The following is an 18,308-nucleotide window of genomic DNA, read 5'->3' as shown; positions in this document are numbered from 1 at the left end:
AGGTTAAACTGATTGAATATTTTTAAATTGACCGAAGCCTAAGTATTGACTGTGATGGATTATTTCAATATGTTTAAGTTTATCGAGTGTTTTCTTTTTTCAGGCGATATCTGTATACCTCTGGATTTTTTAAAATACTTTTTAGTCTTTAGAAATAAAATAAATACATAAATATTTTATTTTTCATAATGTAATAAAAGGAAACCCACCCCAGACTCCCCAACCCCACTGCCCCAAGCCCCCCACCCCAATCAACTGCATGACAATATTGGGATTAGGTCCGATTTCCGATCACATGAACAGGATCAGGACATCTCTAATTAGCTTTATTTTCTCATATACATTTCAGCAACAGTTTTTGTCAAGTGATATAGTGACCAAGATAAATATTTGTATTTAATGACTTAATAATAAAAATGGTTGAAAGAGACAAGAAAATAGGGGGGACTATTTAACTAAAAACTAGAGTGTAAATATTTTCAAACATTTTCAAATTATTGGGATATTGCTGTAAATCAAGGACGTTGGGACTAAACACAAGCTTGGCTAGGGTAAAATTGTGGCTTGAGTTGTGTTACCATAGAGACCATTACATGGTAAAGAAAAACACCATAGTGTGTTTGCAGTGATGTTTTTACACCACCAGCAGCATGTGAAGTGGCACTTTTGTTCCTCTCTTTCATTCACTTCTTGTTGAGTGACCCATAGAGGTCTGTGCTGGTGCGGCATCCTGTCACAAGCTCAGCTGGAGTCTGGCACATGCCCCCACATTCCCTCTCCCCACCGTGTCACTGCCAGCAAACGCAAACCACAAAGGGATACTTTACAACTGAAGCAATCTGTGTAGAACAGACGTCTTCTCTAAAGTTGGAGATGAAGAGTGACATACAGTAGCTTGTGGAATCTTTGTGCTTGTAAAACTTAAGTAGGTTGGAAACAGTATGCATTGTGTGGTGGGTTCAAGTGGTTGCTTTAGTGTCGTGAAAAATGTTTTAGATATTTCAGTATTTCTCACCAGTCGTTTCACACTGAGAGCTGTTGTGTTTTGTAAACTGTGAATGAGGCACAAGTACTGAATGCATCGCCTTGCAGCTTTGTTATTGTTAACACGCAAAATATGTGAGGTAATAATTGCAAAGCTCTTTTCACGCTTAGTGGCGACAAGGTTTTAGAAAATGTCAAAGCTCTTTGTGGTCACATGTTGAACCACATCCATTTCAGTGAACTAATGAACCAAATTATTTCTGTGGCGTTCTAGATTGGAAAATCTGGTTTTGAAAGCATGTAGTAGCTCGCTCAAAATTGTAGTGAGACCAACCGGAGACCAAGCTTTTTTTCCGTCAGTGCTTGCTAGGCAGAATTTGAGTTAGTGTAGTCAAACAGCTAAACACATGGAGTTAAGCATGGATTAGGGAGTAAGTAGAGTTACGGTGGAATGTTTGGTCTTGTGTTGAACTAACTTTTACAGCGGTCTTGAGGCCACATTTGGATGATGCTGTTCTTGTCTCATTCTCGGCTCTTAAATGCCGCGATGTTGTCTCAATCTCGGACTGGCCAGACTCAGGATTTTCCATCAAGACTACACAGCAAAAAGCTCATAGAGGAAGTGACTCCCACATAGTTAATATTTATATAAACACTTTTTCTGAGTTTATATACTGTAGCTCCACACTTTCCCCAAGTAAATCAGCACTTTTAAAATAGTGACAATATTTCACACTGGGAAAGAGTACATTTTTAACTCACTAAGCAGAGTTAAGTTAAAACTACAGAATTTGAGAATTAACTCAAGATATGCTCCACAGTACCAAAGTTACCAAACTTGGCGAACCAAACCACTGAGCTAGTCAGCCTCATGACATGTTAGACATTATAGATACATTTAATGCAACATTGGCATGTCACTGACATATAACCACTTTTCGGCGTGTGCTTTATGAAGCCAAGCCTCGAAAAATATACACAAACTGAGAAGGACTGTCTACTAAATCCCTGTAGTTTTTTCGAGTCTTCGCGCAAAGTACTCGGTAAAAATGCGGAAGCTCTCGCCGAAAGGTGGTTATCCGTCAATGAAGGGCCAATGTAACGACGGTTTTCAACTTTAACACAACTAATTGACAGAGTTGGGCGCGTCAATGAATTTTGAGCAACAGTCATTCGACAATCGTCAAGTTAGGACACCCTTCCGTCATCATCAATCCGTCAATATTTCAAACCGAACGGCATTGTAATCGTCAACCCTTCATTCCCTCAGTAAAATGGGTGTCCACCATGGCATCCATCATTGATGGACTGACGGACCTTACGTCAATATTGACGGAATGCCCACTTTTTTTTTACAAACCTAACCTTAATGTCAGGCTTGCATGGAACTCCATGCGTTGGTTATTACTGACACCACAGTAGTTGTAAAACAGCACACTGCATAACATGCTTCCAAAGTCATTGTTTGTGAGACCAATTACATGGTTTCATGAAATAAAATTCCAAACATATTAAAAATACAGGCAGGAACATATCTAAGTAAAATGCAGGATTTATAATTGTGAGGTAGGAGTCAATGTGCTTTGTAGACATTGATATGCCATCGATTGCAGTGTGTAAAATGGAGACGACTGATTGGCTATTAGCTCGTAAATGCAAATCATTTCTCCTCTGGGCGAACATCTCCAAGTAGCCCTGGATGCAGAGTGCAGTTCAAGGCATTCCTCCGCGTTGGATGGACCTAAACGTTTGACTCCGCTCACATGGATGTTTCAAAATGGTTTAAACAATTTTTTTCCCAACAAAATTAGCAGATTTAATGATGTGCCGTTTTATGACGTAAATTTCTTTCTTTTTTTAAAGACATTATGGAGCATCGAAAATTACAAACACTCAACCCTCAGTCAGCGGGGGGGGGGGACAATGGTTTGAGGAAGAGGCCGAAGTGCAGTACTACATGTCCCCAGCATCCCTGGACAGTTGAGGTTAGTATTTGGGTTTTTGTCAGTTTTTAATTTTCGTTGTTCAATAAAGTGTTCAAAAAATACTGTAATCGTGATGTGGTAGGGTTAAGGTTATGGTTAAATTTAACAACAAAGAAAGAAAGAAGAAGGCGCTTCGAGGTCGAAAATCCGTGTGGGCGGAGTCAAATGTTTAGGTTCACCCGACGTTGCGGCACGCCTCGAACTGTGCTTTGCATCCAGGCCTTACTCAACATCTCTGCTGGCCAATGACATCACGCTACGGCAACTCCAATTAGACAAACTGCATTACACGTGTTAGCAAGATTGTGTACACGTTTTTGACTTGATGCATTTCACTTAGTAAAACCATGACTGTGACAAGAAACATTTACCTCCCAGCCATCTTCCGTAGTTGTCATGATGTTAAAGGTAATGATTTATAAGAGTCTGCTCATATCTTTAAAGTGACTGTCACTCTAATCACACTTGCTACGGTCTCGCAATGTGACACAACTACATGCAGGTGGTGGTAATTTGCAGCATGTCTATTGCATAACATGATTGCAACACAGTTTGATTTTATTCCCAACAGCTTGATAGACACTTGTCTATTTATTAAAAATACTCAGTGGATTTGCATTGTTTGTAACATTTTATTAATCAGACTGTCTCTTGCACAGTCCCAGGAAAGAAGTGGTAGTTATCTGCGGTGAGTCAAAGGACATGGGCATCTGTCAATGTTCCGCCAATCGTCATTCCATCACTGAAATTGACGGATTGACGATTACAATGACAGAAACCCCCTTCCGTCAATGCTTACTTTGTCAATTTTTGGAAGTTTCCCGTCAATCTTCAACAAAATAGGCGTTTGTTATTGACGGAATGCCCATTTTTTTGTCATTGTAAGGACTTGTTTCTCAAACTAGAGACGTGCTGGTGCAAGAGGGAGCTAATGTAACACTGTTGATCTAGGTAATAAACTGTGTGAAATAACACCTACTCTGGATACCATTTAAGTCTGAAAAGACTTAGTTACTGAGTTAAAATGAATTCTCATAAATTGACTTCTCTAATTTTTACTTTGTAGTTGAGACGAGCACTGATCTGCTATTTTTCATCTCCATTAAATTGAAAATGAGGAGAAACACCTGCTTAAAAAACAAAACTTCAATTCATGTGTTACTAACCTACCACCAAAGCATTGATTGCAATCTTCACAATGTTGTGAGTGAGGTTTAGCAATCGCTCAGGTTCTTTCTGGAAGCAAGCTCTTCTTTACATTTTTTTTTCTTTTTTAGAGCTCAGTATTGTTCATTCGATTTGACATCATCATTGCTCTCCTTTTTTTAAATATATATACATATACACACACACATATATATATATATATATATATATACTGTATATATATATATTTTTTTGTATGTGGGTGAGCATGTGCATGTGCGTGCGTGTGCGTGCGTGCGTGTGTGTATTCATCAGTTCACCTAAAGCCCATTAAAAAAAAAATCCCATACTAATAATATAATATAATAATAAATTGCCAAATGCAGAAACATCAATGTAAGTTATCACGATGTAGTGGCTCTCACTAACAGACAGAATTAAGTAACCAGAATTAGGTTAAAAAATTCTATATACGTAGACCATGTTTCTATAAATTTTGATATTTGGTTTTTATTTGAGGCAGATATTTTTTCCATTAAAATGTGATTTATGAGGAGGTTAGACCATTGGTCGATATTCAGAGTTTGTTTATTTTTCCAGTTTTTTAGCGATAGTAAGGGCTACAAGTGTAGATTGAAATTGTTTATGTGGTAAGTCAGTTGTTGTTAGGTCACCTAGCAAACACAAGTTTGGAGATAAAGGTATCCTACAGTCCAAGATAGCGGAAAGTTATTCTAAGACTTTAGTCCAGAAATACTTAACCGGAGTACATAACCATAAAGCATGAACATAAGTGTCTGTAGTGTTTTGTAAGCATTGGAGACAAATGTCGGAGTCTGAGAGTCCCATTTTCTTCATCATATATTGAGTAATGTATGTTCTGTGAATAATTTTATATTGGATAAGTTGTAAATTTGTGTGTTTTGTCATTTTAAATGCGTTTTCACAAACTTGAATCCAAAAGTCAGGTTCCGGTGCTATAGACAAGTCTGTCTCCCATTTCGAGATTCTTGTTCTTCTTTACATAAACATTTTTGATTTCCACATTTGCCCTTCTCAAGGTTTATTTTTCCCCCTGATGTTTTTTGTGTGTTTTTTTTTCTCAAAGTTTTTCCTTGTGGTTAGATCAGGGGATGTCGTTAATATTTGTCAACTGTGGGCGTGTGAAGCCCTTTGAGACTCTTTTGTGATTAAGGGCTGTATAAATAAACTTGACGTGACTTTTTCATCCACTACAACTGGACTAAAACTATCACATACAGATGTAAAGATAACAAAGATGGTTGCCAAGAAAAACCCTCGTCTTATGCTTGGGGTTCTTCATTTTACTTTGTTCGTTAGCGGCACTTTGAAGCTGCATGAAGTTACAAACAATTGTGTGGGAGTGAATGTGCATCAGGCACATGCACAGACACTGCATCAAGGCAAAGACAACAACAACAAAAACTGTGGTCTCTAAGGGCGTGTTGTACGCAAATTATTATATTAAACTATTCTCCTTATTTTTTAAAGCGAAACCAAGCTGAATCTCATTGGGCACTGCCCCATTTGCCCCTTCAACTGCAGTGGGGATTTACTATAGGAGAGCTGACTCTCACGCCGCAGGACGTCCTGGCAGCTCATTATATATCAAACAGTCTTGAGGGAAGAGAAACTACAGTGCAACAACATCATTGATATGAGAGTCATTAATCGTGGAGTGCAGAATATGGGAATAATGAGACCATGGCGTGATTAGTCTTTTTGTTTGGCAAATTTATTATTAATGCTAGAAAACAATTACAGGGAGCAAAGTATTTACGCTGAAATCGTGTTTATGTGCATGTGAAACATACAGTTTGTGTGTCTACATTTGTGTGTGTGTGTGCGAGAGCATGCGGAAACTGCACAGTAACCGCTGACCTTGTCCTGCTTCCTTTCCTCATCCTCTCAGACCACCTGACAACGCGACTGAAGCCAAAAGAGCGTCCCCCGACGAGAGCGAGAGGTGGAGCACAAAGGGGAGCCCCCCCCCCCCCCCCCCCACCAGCCCCAAAGGGCAGCAGTAAACTCCCACCCGCCCACCGTGAGAACAGCATGGCACTTCATTTAAATTCTGCAAGGAGACATCCCATAAATCACCAGCATTCTGACTAATGGCTTCTCCGTTGAGGGAAAACTTGCGCCTCGCTGCCTGGAGACGACGCTGCGCACTACAAAATGTGCGTGCCATGTTTTTTTTGTGTGTGCGCTGGTGTGTAATTGTGCACTTTGACCACACAAAGATCCCATGTGCTGCCCCATAATTAGCACTCATAATTCTAATGTGTGACATCAAAATGTGACATACTAAATTATCCTTGGTTTGCACACCAAAAAGTCTCCTCTGGTTAATGCACACTGGAGCATTTGCAGTGTTGAAACGGCTAGTTAGTCTCTAACCAAAACTCCGCCCCCACTAATTTGCACAAGCCCAATGGGGTACCGCAAGATATACGTCACCACACTTAATTAATATCCATGAGTCTAGCGAGGAGGTCAGACTGGGCCGGCCAGTCATGCTAGACGCATGTCAACAGTCTACTAGCGAGATGTCTACTGCGCTAAGTCTACGATTTCTGTCCGAGAATGATATCCCTGGTGCCAAATTCACTGGTATAGACGTCGAAGAACATACTAATGTTCAGTTGAAGAGATGGCTTGAGTGTAGAGGGCTGAAAAAGACTAGGAAAAGAGCCGACCTGATCTAGAGGTAAAGTTGTTGTTTTTTTACCCCCTCAAAACATCGTCCTACGCAACGGACACTGACATTCTCCAGTTTCAACAAGCTATCCTTTAGCACCATATGCCCTGTCTGACATATCTGGTTGTTTTAAGTCTTTGACAGTTGTTGAGGGGTACATTTGTATTGCTTTTTTTGTGTGTGTAGCAATCGCAATTCTACTCTGAAATTCTTGGGCACAACCAACGAAACTCGCTATACCTCAATTCTTTCAATTATTATATCCTTCCCGCTTATAAACTGTTTCTTTAATTCAGATAATCTGCCCTACAGATTATTTTTTAAACATAAAGGCAAAAATAAAATAAAATCAGGTGGTAAGCAAGACAGGTCCGAACAACAGTGGCAACGTCATTTTAGTGTTTTTCCTCGGCATTCATCATTGTCGTCCGGCAGTCGGAGTAGTGTAGTATGGCCCCCAACAAAATGTTTACTACATATGAAGGTGAAAGTCTTAAAAAGCGTTAAGCAGCTCTTTTAGACGTCCGCACAAGTTGATCCCCGTTCACATTTATCCCTCAGAAGTTTTGGCTTTGGAAAACAAATAAAGAATACATACTTCATTAAAAAATAATAATAATTGTACAGTGAAACACGTGGGCAGTCTTATAGAGTAGATAAGGGGTTGAGTACACTACCCTGTGGGATGCCACAAAATAATGTCTGCATGGTCAGCCTAGAAAGTAGAAACCAAGACAATTTGTTCCGTCTGTATTAATTTTCCCTCCAGCACCTGTCCACGTGAATAGATGTGCAATTTCCAGCATGATGATTGCACCTATTTGTGGAGGCCTTAGTTCACCGTTGTGTGCTGACACATTCGTCGTGATATTGAGCGCACATCCTGTCCAGACGGGAGCAGACAAGATGAGGTTGAGGTCAGTGTGTGCGACTTGTTTGCATTGTGATGAGACACAGCACCTCGGGGGCCGAGTTTGCTTCCTCGTGTTACCCCCGCCCTCACGGCCTGTCACTTCTCATGCAGCGGCATGTTAGACGCGCACGCCAAGCCACTAAATAAATCAGCCCCGTGATCGCTCTCATGCACACATTACACGTGTGTTAAAGACAATTCTCGTGTGTGTAGTGTGAACATATTTTATGGTCTATTGGCGACTGAAATATGTCAATCCTTTCCGTCTGACCAAGTGTGTAGTTTTTCAGGGGAGAAATTTGGTCAAACACTGGAACACTGCACACACAAATACAAACTAACACATTCACTGGGAAGACGTAGGAAAAAGGGGTAGTCTGCTATTAACTCTTTTACTGCCAAAGACGTTAAATGACGTTCTGCAAAAACCTACGGAGGAGCGCCAAAGACGTTAAAAGACGTCCTCCCATTTTTTTTTTTTTTTTTTTTGAAACGGGTGCTGGGAAGGCTTGCGGAGCTCTCCTGAAAGTTTTAAGCAGGTTTTTTGAGCCTAATGACTATTTTTGGCCCCTAGAGGGCAGCGATGACTCTCTTTTGACAAGATCGGGTGGGCGTCAGTAGAGGCGGAGCTAGAGCGTCGAGCAGGAGATGAGAATGGAAGACAAAGGAAAAATGGCGGCCGGTCGCGAGGAGCTCACGCCCGAGACGTTTTTTTCAAAGACCAAAAGCATCGCTGAAAAAGCACATTGTTGACGACGATGATCATCATCGATGATGAAGATGAGGGTGGTGACTCCGTGGTTGAGAAGCATTGGCGCGGCAGTAGAAGACGTTAGATGGAGCTAGATGGAGGAGGGAACGGGCAATGGCGAGCGTTTGCAAGCAGCTCTACACTTACAAGACGAAAGGCATCGACCAACGCTAAAATAGTACATTGATGACGACGGTGATCATCCTCGATGATGATGAAGGTGAATCCAAGCTTGACGGCGAAATTGGAACCGCTGACGCGGCGGCTATGACGGTGTCGTAACGCGGAGCGCAACCGAGCACGCACAGGCGGACGTTCGATCGGACGACGGAGAGTGCCCCGAGTCCAATGCATATTCATCGGAGGAAGTGTGTACAGTCTGCTACTTGCTTTTTATTCCCCGGAAAAAAAGGCCGTCAAGAAAGTGTAACGTTTGCACGCAAAACGGACCAATGTGAAAGTGAAAGTAAACTGTTGTGCGCGTCCTGTCGTCTCCTTGCACGCAGGAGAGCGTTACAAACGGAAAAACTGTATTTGAAACATCCACATAATTGTAATTAGTACCACAGTTGCACACATTTGTAAATAGTTTGCCAAATTGTTTTGTCAAATTGTTACACTGTTGAATGGAAATAAACGTATTTTGCAATCAAAAAACACTTTTTCATTGTTGGTGAAAGCGTTTTACAGAAGTAAAGCACTATTTAGGTGTTTGTGGCATCATTCATGGACAAAAAGAAGTGTACAATTCACTAGAGTGCATGAAATAACATCGTTTCACAAAAAGCTCTTTTTCTCCGTTTTTTGTTTCAAAAGAGAGAATTTCGGTGAAAGTAACCATTTTCTATTGTTGATTACTGAAGAACGGAATAAGGTAGAAACAAACTTTTTTTTTCTGATGAAAGCTGAGAGTCCAATCTTATGCAAAATATAATCAGTTTGATGTTTTTTTTAAATTGCGTTACCTTACTGTACTAAAATCTGGAGGTAAACTAAATCTCAAAACCACAGTAAAAGGTACATTGCACCCCTAAAACAACCTCAGAATAAATTCCTTCCTTCCAGTAAACTTGGTTCACTGCTTCGCTATCTTTAAGTGGACTCATCGTGGCGCAAGGTTGCACGAGACTCACGGGCAGTCCCACCACTACATACATCCACCTGTGGCTTTGAGATAGGAGCGTTCTACTTTCACTCGAAGCGATGTCACTACACAGTCATGGTGCGCTCACTACACAGGCTCAGCAGCATGACACCTCGCACTCAGTGGGAGAGAACACGGTAAGAGCAAACCCTCGGTAGTGTGCCCCTGACTCATGTGAGGGGTCACTTCTCATTTTAAAGCTTCCTTTTTGTCCAATCCCCCACTACCCCCGTCTGTGTGTTTTCTCTTCATCTCCTGTAATCCAATCTCATTAGCCCCATGAATGGAAGGCTCTCTGTGTGAATCCATTAAGAATGCCTCCCTCTCTCTGTGCAGCCACTCTCTTTTTCTCCTAATCTCTCTAACCCCGTGGGATTAATCACCCACGGAGAACAGAAATCGACCCATTTAATCGCTAAGAGATGTGACAAAAGTTCTGCGAGTGGAGAGGATGTGCTGGGAAATTATTGGCTAATTGATATTCACCGCAGACTGAGAGAGAGAGAGTAGTATTAACGCTGTGTTGGAATGCTTGCCTAATTAGTTAAATTATTACCTCCACCAAGTCCACATATGGATATATACGATCCAGTTGAAAGGCAGTGTCCAAGTACCCGATTCACAGGTATGTCATCTCCTGGGCTTGATGTGGAGGACTGCTTGTATTCTCTCGCAAAAGCAAAATGCCCATTTTTTTTCATGTTTGTTTGTTTTTTTAAAGCGCCATACTGCACCAGCAAATACCAAAACTTAGTCTAGCCCACCTCTGAGCAGATTTATACAGATCCTTCTCAAGCACAGATGCTCCTAATGGTCACTTTGAAAGCTCACACCGTTTTCACCACTCTCCTTTAATTGGCCATATCTGTCACGCCAAGGTGACGGTTATAGAAGTCTTTCACCTTGACATGCCGGCTACTCTTCACCTGATTGGGGAAAAAAGCCATTTGCGTGATGTCAGCGCGCCTGATTGCCGTCACCGTTGAAGTTCTGCTAAAAAGTTTAGACTTGCAGCCGGGCGGTGTGGAGGGGTTCGTTATGAAATATTAATAAACCGTCTGGAGAGTACAGTAGATCATGAGCAGGGCCAAAGCGGCATGGAAACTGAATACACGATGGGCCAAAGCGGACCGGGGGCTGTGTGGCGTTCGCTGAGCATTCATTAACCTTTGGTGGCTGCCGCGCGTACCTGCTCTCGCTTAGTAACACCACTCTTTATTCAAAAGATGGCCGCCACCAGTCTGAGCGTTATCTTGAAATTCAGTTCAATTCCCAGAGCAGCGCCAGTATTGAAATTGTTGCCAAGTGCGCCGGGTATGCCAGGGAAAGGAGGGGGAAATGTCAGAGTTTGGATTGGGGTTCGAACCCCCGAACTTCAGCCCTCCAACGTTACTTCATTTGAATTGCAAATGTGTCAGCAGTCAGCAGTGGGGCGTTTCAGAGTGCAAGAGGGGATCACGTGAGGGGATGAGGTACTGCTGCAAGAGCAGCCTACTCTTGAGAATTTAGTGGCATTTTGCACAAGGTGTTACAATTAGTCAAAAGTAGGGCTGAATGAAAAAGAATCTAACTTTTCTCCCCTCAATATTATGATCAGGCTTGTGAGGGTTACTTTTAAAATGTATTCCGTTACAGTTACAAGTTACCTGCTAAAAAATGTAGTTAGTAACGTAATCCAAGTACCATACTATTAAAGTAATGTAACTATTACTTTTGGATTACTCCAATACAAAGTATGCTCATGAAGTCAAAATAAAACAAAAATATCACCACAATTTATATTTCTATACAGTTATTTGCAGGTGATAGGGACCCGGGAAGCCAGCCAATAGCAAAAATCATTGTATAATTGGCAAACATGCATGTACAGTATAGATTGATTGATTGATGGCCACCGGTGAATTGATGGGAGGGATATTTGTTCAGAAGATGTAACTCACATTGTGTTGTAGCGGCAGCTAGCAAGAAGCTCAGCGTAGCATGCCGCAGGATCGACTCTCAGATGAAACGTTTCCTTTGTTAAAGATAAATCGGTCCTTCAGCAAGACAAGTTTGTTCCAAACCGTAAATACCGGTGGCCACTTATTTCCTCCTTTCGTCCGTGAACCCTTTTAAACAGGCCGCGTGCCTGACACGATGTCAACAAGTCTCTCTCTCTCGCTTGCTCGCCCACTCGCTCGCTCATTCGTTCTCTCTCTCTCACACGCTCTCTCTCTTTTCTCTCTCTCTCGCTTACTTGCTCGCTCGCCCGCTCGCTCACTCTCTCGCTCACTTGCTCTCTTTCTTACTCGCTCTCTTTCTTACTCGCTCTCTCTCTCTCTTGCTCTCTCTTTCTTGCCCGCTCTCGCTCTCTCTTGCTCTCTCTCTTTCTCGCTCGCTCTCATCATAGGATTTGTAATCCCTCAAAATAATCCCCATTTTTAATAAATGTACCTGTAATCTGATTATATGTTTTTTTCCTGTAACTGTAACGGAATACAGCTAAAAAAAAGAAATTGTAATCTGATTACGTAACAGCGGTACATGTATTCCGTTACTCCCCAAGCCTTAATATGATTTAATGTGCAATTATTTCAAGGAGCTCTTCCCATGAATTTTTGTCTTTCCTCCATTTGCTTTTTGAACCATTTTCAACTAATTTCTCATGGGAATTTAAAATAAATTAAATTTAGAGAGTTAATTTATGTGGTTAACTGGATCTTCTCATTGAATTTTCTACCAAATATTTAGTTTATAAAGTTTATAGGAAAGAGGAAAAATAACGTTTTTCTTTATGAGGGTGTCAAATGGAGATTGATTGGGTCAGAAGACTTTGATTTGCAGTGGATGCTTAGCACACAAGTCCCCACGTGGGCAAGATTACAGGTTTCTGTGTGACAGAGTGAAAGGAGCGAGAGCTGTCAGGCAAGTGTGAAGGCTTGATGGTTTGACACGCTGTATTTTGTGCCATCGGCGGCCTCTAATCACACAGCGATCAAGCTGAAACGTGTTTATGTCACACAGACACATTGCGTGAGCCGTGCTGTTGTTCTGAGGCTCGCTCTTGCTTCTTTCTCATAGGCTGATGAGAATGATAATAACTTGCCGCTCGCTAACGATGATAATGAGGCATTTCTCTGAAGGATATTAAGATGGTATCTTCATCCTCTGACACACAGGGCGGCAGCAGATGAGCCTGTGACAAGCATTGTGTGTCTAATTATGGGATGGCGGCGATCCTGACGGCTCGCCTGTTTGAAGACCGTGGCATCTTTACAGCTATACTACAAGTATTCAGTTTTTTTCGGTAAGTCAACATCATTTGTTCCTAATAAGATCAAACAGTCATATCAACACACAGAGAAAGAAGATAGCAAGTCAACACAAAGTTTGACAGCCACTAAGAAAATCAATGAAATGAAAAAATAAGATTTCCCAAATGAGTCGCAACTCTGTATTAAATATATAATTTTACATGACAGAGTTTTCTATTTGGGAATAATAACATGTCATGTTCAAATCATTCTGTATTAGTTTTGCTAATGTTAACAGATGCACTACCGTTAAAGATGCATATAATTTGTTTGCATTCTCACTTATATTGTTGCTACGCAGAATTCAGGGCATGATGGTTTGTGCCCGTCAAGCCCAGTTTTAGGGATGGGCAAGTACCGATACCAGGTATCGGTATCAGGCCAATTACTGTCCTTATTTCAAGGTACTGGTACTAGTGATCACGGCTGGTACCAGTATCGCCTGCCCTCTTGTGGCCAACTTACGAACAGGAGCTAGATATTAGAAATTAGAAGAATAGAAAATTGCCAATAATTTCTTGCAATTTTAATAGGGGTTATACAGGTCTTTCTTTAAAATTATCTTCTTTTTTTTTTTAAATATATTTTATGTATCAAAAGTACAGTACTAGTGGTTTCGTACTTGGTTTCAGTATGAGTGACTTCTCAAGAGTTTAGCACTCGTATTGGTATCAGTATGTAAAAAAGTGGTATCGAACATGCCTTTCCAGTTTACAATTTTTTTTTTTAAATAAATAAATTTGCATCCAGCGCACTAAGTAAATTATTCCCAAAACATTAAAGAATATAAGGTTTATACTTTATTGTAGCAAACGTGTAATACAAATATTAACTGAACTCCAGTGCCATATACAGTATCTGGTGTGCACATTAATGAAGAATTGTCATTATGATTTGCACCTGGTTAAAAAAGATTAAATTCACTAATTGTGCATATAGAGATTAGACGGAAAGAGGCTACACGCACACCAAAAATACAGTATATCTTTCAGAAACTGTATTATTGTCATAACTGAAGCCGACTGTTCAGAATAAGATTAAATATTAATACACAGTAAACACATTTGCTTATACACATCCATTTGATAGCAGTTTATTTTTCTCCTCCAATATCATAGAGGTTGAGATTCATGGCCCGATCCGCAACAAGCCAGCAGGGAGTGATTGAGATCTTTTGGCCTCGCTTTTGATGAGCTCCCACAGTGTCTATTATTTACCCTTTTATTTACATAGCTGTCTATACGCAACAACACAAACACCTGGCACCAGCGCCCCGCCGCAGATTGATGTCATCTCGTGACACCGACGGGGCCGCCGCGTTTACAAGATCCGCTTCGTTTTCACCGTTTCAATCCCGCTCGCCACGTGGCACAATTTGAAACATTCCCTCCTTTCCCGTTTATTTGGCTGTGCGCTTTGTCACCCGCACGTTGACGACGCCCTCCCATCAGCAACAATTAGGAACTCCGGCAGCACTACATGCACATTGTCCCGGCTCTTTATTGTTTCAGTCACTCACAGCATATCAATGCATAGCGGGGAAATTAGCATGCCGGGCCGCACGATAGCAACACGTTGTGACACCTCGGCGCACCCTCCCTGCTCCCTGGGGTCGCTCCGGTTAGAAACACATACGGGGAGGCCATTAGTAAGGAGGTGAGTGTGGCTTCAAATTTTAATCCAAACTCTCAAATCTTTTTCAGACTGGGTTTACTGATTTACCACACCTTTAGACAAGGAGAAGCATTATATTGCACTATAAAACACCCTACATAAATTTGTTTGAGGCCACATAGATTGCCTTTTGAAGGCTTGTTCATGATGAAGAACTTGTTAAATTTTGCAAGTTTCCTCATCCTAGTGGAATTTTATATTTAGAAGATCATCCAGGTATGAGCCCCAAAAATAAGATCACAGGGTTGGGAGGGTTACTTTTAAGTTACCTGCTAAAAAATATAGTAAGTAATGTAATCCAACTACCATAATATCAAAGTAATGTAATGATGACTTTGGATTACTTTTGGATTACTCCAATACCAAGTATGCTCATGAAGTCAAAATAAAAATAAATATCACCATCATTTATATTTTTATACAGGTAGTCCTCTAGTTACGAACATCCGAGTTATAAACATTCGCAGATATGCAAAAAGGCTGACTGATGTCCATAAAAGCTGTATTTTGTGTGCAATTTAATATTTAAGTGCGCGCCACATCATACATTATGGTACAGTATTGTAGTGTAGTGCCGATCTTTGCCACAACACCGTCAAGCAGCACCGCGCCATTTGCGCATTTCAACTGCCTCTCTTTCCGCCGATGAACGGCACAGCCCGAAGCCACGGCCGGTGGCCAACCACGGCACACGCACTCTTCATGCACTCGACATTGGCGCCACACTGTGAGTACATTTTAGAGGGTCTCGTGGAGGATATTCATGAAAAGCAGCCCTCAGTCGCCTTGTCTTCTTTATCGACGTAGTAAATGAAATGTACGATATCTTTTCAGCTTCAAAATCAATTCAATCTGACTCGGCGGTCGCCATCTTGAATCGTCATACGCACCAATTACGTGCACTTCAAAGACAGTCGGAAAACATAGTTTCCTGAGACCGTTACACTCAATACGTAATGCATTCCACTTCTCACATGAACTCAACTCAATAACTCCTCCACCATCTATGTACAGTTAAGCGTGTTTATTTTGTTTTTATTGCATTGTACAGTGTAAAAACTTAATGTACTGTGCGAAAAAGTGGTTCAGATAATGGATGATGGATGAATGATGTAATTGAATGTATGTTTTTTTTAATTTTATGTACAGTATATAAAGTATATATAAAGTATATAATCAAAATCACATTACATTTTGTTTCAAAATTAAATGTTATCATTTTTTTTTAATAAAGGATATCCTTTATTTTAAAAAAATGATAACATTTAATTTTGAAACAAAATGTAAAGTGATTCGATTTACAAACAAATTCGACTTGCAAACAACCACTTGGAACTGAAACTGAAAATGCTCTCAGCTCTCACACACACATTTTGAAATGTTCACACTCACCATTGAAACACTCGCACACTACAAAACACCACCTACCATCCTGTGATGTATTTTACTACTAGAATACTGAAGCCCTCTCATGTTCACTATAGCGAAATGCTCTCTTAAGGCACTTTAAAAAGGGAACTAAAACTGTACTGAAGCACAAACTTGAGGAAATTTGGTGAGGACAAAAATGCACACCACACGCTTTCCTACTTGTCTTAATTGAACTGAGCGTAAAAGACCGAATGTATTCATATTCCGGTGGTAAAGGTGTACAATTGCTTGATTTGAGTTTTTGCTCTTAGTGAAGCTATTTTTCTTTTTGTGCATGTTTGCACTGTGTACATGAATAACAATGAATCGCCGGTCTGCTGTGCTCGCAATGACTCACATCTTAACCTTATGTATGATGAATCAAAGGGACATTTATGCATATGAGGATGGAAGATGGAAGAGGAAAAACGCAGGGGTTGTTTTGGCTTCCCGGCTCGTCTCTGGAAGCACCTGAGAGTATCGGACGCGGAATGAGGCCGAGGCTTTGGGGAGATATCTTCATCGCCCCTCCAAAAGGAATGCCGGAGGAGGGCAACTGGCACAGTGTCCAACATGCGGGACACGGCGGCCACGGGGCCACCATCTGGCGTCGGTCATTGAGGCTATACTGTATAATGCTCTCTTTTGGACTCTTTGCATGCCCGTTCTCAACGAGACCACCCCACCCCAACACCAGCCTCCCTCACCCTCTCTGCTCCGAAGATGGACAAGAATCTGTGGTGGGATTATGTACTGTGAGCTGCTAATAACGGTGAAGAGTCTCCTGGGCTCACGCTCCCGAAGCAGCGGCGCAATAAAGCCAGGCGCTTGGAAGTGCATGGCTATTTAATGGAAAGGGAAGCTTGTGAGCCGCTGTGCTATATTTGCAGGCAGCCTCTCTATTTGAGCAGCCGCTGCCCCCCAACTCGCCGCGCCACCCTCTGTCCTTGCCAGTAGACCACCACCTTTGCAGGAGGCCTGACATCTCTTGTTCCTGGTAGCGTGGGCGACTGCAGACACCACACAGACAGCAAACAGTGCATAGGATTTTGTGACGTGAAATAGAATAACATACAACAACACAAGTCTGTTTTCTGCTACCGGGAAGAATTCATGGGACACCATTTTGTCCTTATTATTCCAGGCACACTAACTACTAATGATATTGCAAAAAGTAACAGAACTAAAATGGAAGAAAATGCCAATTAATATCATGCAAGAGCTTCCAGGTTTCATTTTAAATGTATTTGTTTTGGTATTGCTGTCCATCAGTATAGAGGAAGGAAGATGAAACGTTCTTAACTTATTACAGTATAGGGGGCCAGGGGGGGCTCTGTGTTTGCCTTTGGCCTCCAAATGACTAGCTACGGCCATGGACGGAGCCAGCCAAATTGTGCTCGTTCCCGGCTTGTCAATTGAAGACGAAGAGCTGCAACAAACTTGTGTGATTTGCATTGACCGTCAACATTTCATACGTACAATGCAGTAGTAATATTCTTTATTTGAGCCGAGATATTCTGACTCAGCCTCAAGGCACATTTCCCTGGTCGGTTATGAGCAACGCACTTCACACACATTGCCTCCAGTGCTACTCACACTGGTGTATGGAAGGTACCAATGTTTGGTGATGGTCGGAGGGGCCGCAGGCGCATACTGGCAGCCGCGCTTCCGTCAGCCTGCCCCAAGGCAGCTGTGGCTACTTAAGTAGCTTACCGCCACCACAGTGTGAATGTGTGGGTGCATGAATAATGTATCCATTCCATTGTAAAGCATTTTTGAGTGTCTAGAGAAATGCTATATAAATCTGATGCATTATTATTATTATTATTATTATTATTATTATTGAAATGCACACAAAAATCAATTAAATCACTTATGTTTTTATATATTAATTTATTTACACCGTTTGGATTTGGAGTGTGTGTCTTGAACCCCAATTAAAAGATATGACATATTCCTGTCACACTAACTACGCAGTTTACTAGGCAACTAAAGAGGCAGAAGTATTCACTGCCCTTTTCGGCCGAGAAAAGAAAAAGTGGCAGGAACACAGACACAAAAACAGTGAAGTAAATGTTATGACAAAATATTTTTAATATATTTATAGGTCACATTAATGATGTAAAATGTTTTGAAATGATCTATCCTGGTTTCAAAAACTTGGCATTTGAACAGGACTGTTTCAACTTTTTATATCCACTGTTGGTCCATTCCTACCAATTGTTTTCTTTCCTTTTGTGTTTAGTGCTGCATCTCAAATGTTTCAAATGTCGTCTTTCACGATTT

At 41.2% G+C, this 18,308-nt stretch overlaps 1 protein-coding gene and 1 long non-coding RNA gene across 4 annotated transcripts in view; both read left to right on the top strand.

Moving 5' to 3' along the window:
- Nucleotides 1-6,138, top strand: part of LOC144044237 (uncharacterized) — a 153,577-nt gene extending 147,439 nt beyond the window's left edge. For both annotated transcript variants that reach the window (XR_013291214.1, XR_013291215.1), the window contains one exon: nucleotides 6,049-6,138. This is a non-coding gene — a long non-coding RNA (uncharacterized LOC144044237). The remainder of the gene's footprint in view (nucleotides 1-6,048) is intronic.
- A 37-nt stretch (nucleotides 6,139-6,175) lies between these two features.
- The window catches only part of LOC144044235 (uncharacterized), a 42,066-nt gene continuing 29,933 nt past the window's right edge, over nucleotides 6,176-18,308 (top strand). For both annotated transcript variants that reach the window (XM_077558510.1, XM_077558509.1), the window contains exons 1-2: nucleotides 6,176-6,316; nucleotides 12,804-12,931. The gene's annotated coding sequence lies outside the window, so the exon portion shown is untranslated. The remainder of the gene's footprint in view (nucleotides 6,317-12,803; nucleotides 12,932-18,308) is intronic.

The sequence above is a fragment of the Vanacampus margaritifer genome, chromosome 2 (assembly GCF_051991255.1).
Source record: "Vanacampus margaritifer isolate UIUO_Vmar chromosome 2, RoL_Vmar_1.0, whole genome shotgun sequence".
NCBI classification, from domain to species: Eukaryota; Metazoa; Chordata; class Actinopteri; order Syngnathiformes; family Syngnathidae; genus Vanacampus; species Vanacampus margaritifer.
This window is presented reverse-complemented; position numbering and strand designations above follow the sequence as displayed.